This window comes from Babylonia areolata, chromosome 13, assembly GCF_041734735.1.
Source record: "Babylonia areolata isolate BAREFJ2019XMU chromosome 13, ASM4173473v1, whole genome shotgun sequence".
Classification (NCBI taxonomy): domain Eukaryota; kingdom Metazoa; phylum Mollusca; class Gastropoda; order Neogastropoda; family Buccinidae; genus Babylonia; species Babylonia areolata.
In genome coordinates, this window is record NC_134888.1 from 39,735,330 (window position 1) to 39,737,829 (window position 2,500).

Here is a 2,500-nt window from a genome sequence, read left to right on the forward strand (position 1 = left end):
TTTGTCACAACAGATTTCTCTGTGTGAAATTCGGACTGCTCTCCCCAGAGAGAGCGCGTCGCGACACTGACAGCGCCACCCTTTTTTTCGGTCTTTTTGTCTGCCTGCAGTTTTGGTTATTTTCCATCGAAGTGGATTCTTCTACAGAATTTTGCCAGGGAGGGGATACTGGCGACTGCTGGTGTGAATCGATACAGTGCGCTCAGATTCTCTCGCTTCCTAGGCGGACGCGATACCTCCAGGCCATCACTCCACGATTGCAGAACTTAGCCTTCACTTATCTTAAAAAAATTATTAAAAACATTTTTATTTACATATATTTTAAAAGAAAAAACTAGTGGATGACCAAAGTAGGAGCTTCTGCTCAATTAATAAAATGGAATGCTGAACGAGAAAGAGAAATCTGTGGAGGGGAGGAAGAGGGGGTGGGGTTGGGAGTGAGGCGGGGGAGGGGGGGCATGCATAACAGAGGGAGGGTACTCTGTCAAGGGACGGTGTTGGAGGAGGGGGTGGGGTTGGGGGTGAGGTGGGGGAAGGGGGGCATGCACGACAGAGGGAAGGTACTCTGTCAAGAGACGGGTGTTGGAGGAGGGGGTGTGTGTATGGGGGGACGAGGAGAAAGGGCAGCTATTTCTGGGTGTTACGTTGTTGAGTCAGTCCTGTACTCAGTCTCATTGTTGAGTCAGTCCTGTACTCCATCTCTTTGTTGAGTCCTGTACTCCATCTCTTTGTTGAGTCCTGTACTCAGTCTCTTTGTTGAGTCAGTCCTGTACTCCATCTCATTGTTGAGTCAGTCCTGTACTCCGTCTCTTTGTTGAGTCAGTCCTGTACTCCATCTCATTGTTGAGTCCTGTACTCAGTCTCATTGTTGAGTCAGTCCTGTACTCCGTCTCTTTGTTGAGTCAGTCCTGTACTCCATCTCATTGTTGAGTCCTGTACTCCATCTCATTGTTGAGTCCTGTACTCCATCTCATTGTTGAGTCAGTCCTGTACTCCATCTCTTTGTTGAGTCAGTCCTGTACTCCGTCTCATTGTTGAGTCAGTCCTGTACTCCATCTCTTTGTTGAGTCCTGTACTCCATCTCATTGTTGAGTCCTGTACTCCATCTCATTGTTGAGTCAGTCCTGTACTCCATCTCATTGTTGAGTCCTGTACTCCATCTCTTTGTTGAGTCAGTCCTGTACTCCATCTCATTGTTGAGTCCTGTACTCCATCTCATTGTTGAGTCAGTCCTGTACTCCATCTCTTTGTTGAGTCAGTCCTGTACTCCATCTCATTGTTGAGTCAGTCCTGTACTCCGTCTCATTGTTGAGTCCTGTACTCCGTCTCTTTGTTGAGTCAGTCCTGTACTCCATCTCTTTGTTGAGTCCTGTACTCCATCTCTTTGTTGAGTCAGTCCTGTACTCCATCTCTTTGTTGAGTCCTGTACTCCATCTCTTTGTTGAGTCAGTCCTGTACTCCATCTCTTTGTTGAGTCCTGTACTCCATCTCATTGTTGAGTCCTGTACTCCATCTCATTGTTGAGTCAGTCCTGTACTCCATCTCTTTGTTGAGTCCTGTACTCCATCTCTTTGTTGAGTCAGTCCTGTACTCCATCTCATTGTTGAGTCCTGTACTCCATCTCATTGTTGAGTCAGTCCTGTACTCCATCTCTTTGTTGAGTCAGTCCTGTACTCCATCTCATTGTTGAGTCAGTCCTGTACTCCGTCTCATTGTTGAGTCCTGTACTCCATCTCTTTGTTGAGTCCTGTACTCCATCTCTTTGTTGAGTCCTGTACTCCATCTCATTGTTGAGTCAGTCCTGTACTCCATCTCATTGTTGAGTCAGTCCTGTACTCCATCTCATTGTTGAGTCAGTCCTGTACTCCGTCTCATTGTTGAGTCAGTCCTGTACTCCATCTCATTGTTGAGTCCTGTACTCCATCTCATTGTTGAGTCAGTCCTGTACTCAGTCTCATTGTTGAGTCAGTCCTGTACTCCATCTCATTGTTGAGTCAGTCCTGTACTCCATCTCATTGTTGAGTCAGTCCTGTACTCCGTCTCATTGTTGAGTCAGTCCTGTACTCCGTCTCATTGTTGAGTCCTGTACTCCATCTCATTGTTGAGTCAGTCCTGTACTCCATCTCATTGTTGAGTCCTGTACTCCGTCTCATTGTTGAGTCAGTCCTGTACTCCATCTCATTGTTGAGTCCTGTACTCCATCTCATTGTTGAGTCAGTCCTGTACTCCGTCTCTTTGTTGAGTCCTGTACTCCATCTCACTGTTGAGTCAGTCCTGTACTCAGTCTCATTGTTGAGTCAGTCCTGTACTCCATCTCATTGTTGAGTCAGTCCTGTACTCCATCTCATTGTTGAGTCCTGTACTGCGTCTCATTGTTGAGTCAGTCCTGTACTCCATCTCATTGTTGAGTCCTGTACTCCGTCTCTTTGTTGAGTCCTGTACTCCATCTCATTGTTGAGTCAGTCCTGTACTCCGTCTCATTGTTGAGTCCTGTACTCCA

The 2,500-nt window shown here is 46.6% G+C and overlaps 1 protein-coding gene across 1 annotated transcript in view; it reads right to left on the minus strand.

Moving 5' to 3' along the window:
• Positions 1 to 2,500, minus strand: part of LOC143288940 (uncharacterized) — a 13,421-nt gene that overhangs the window by 1,212 nt on the left and 9,709 nt on the right. The window lies entirely within an intron of this gene.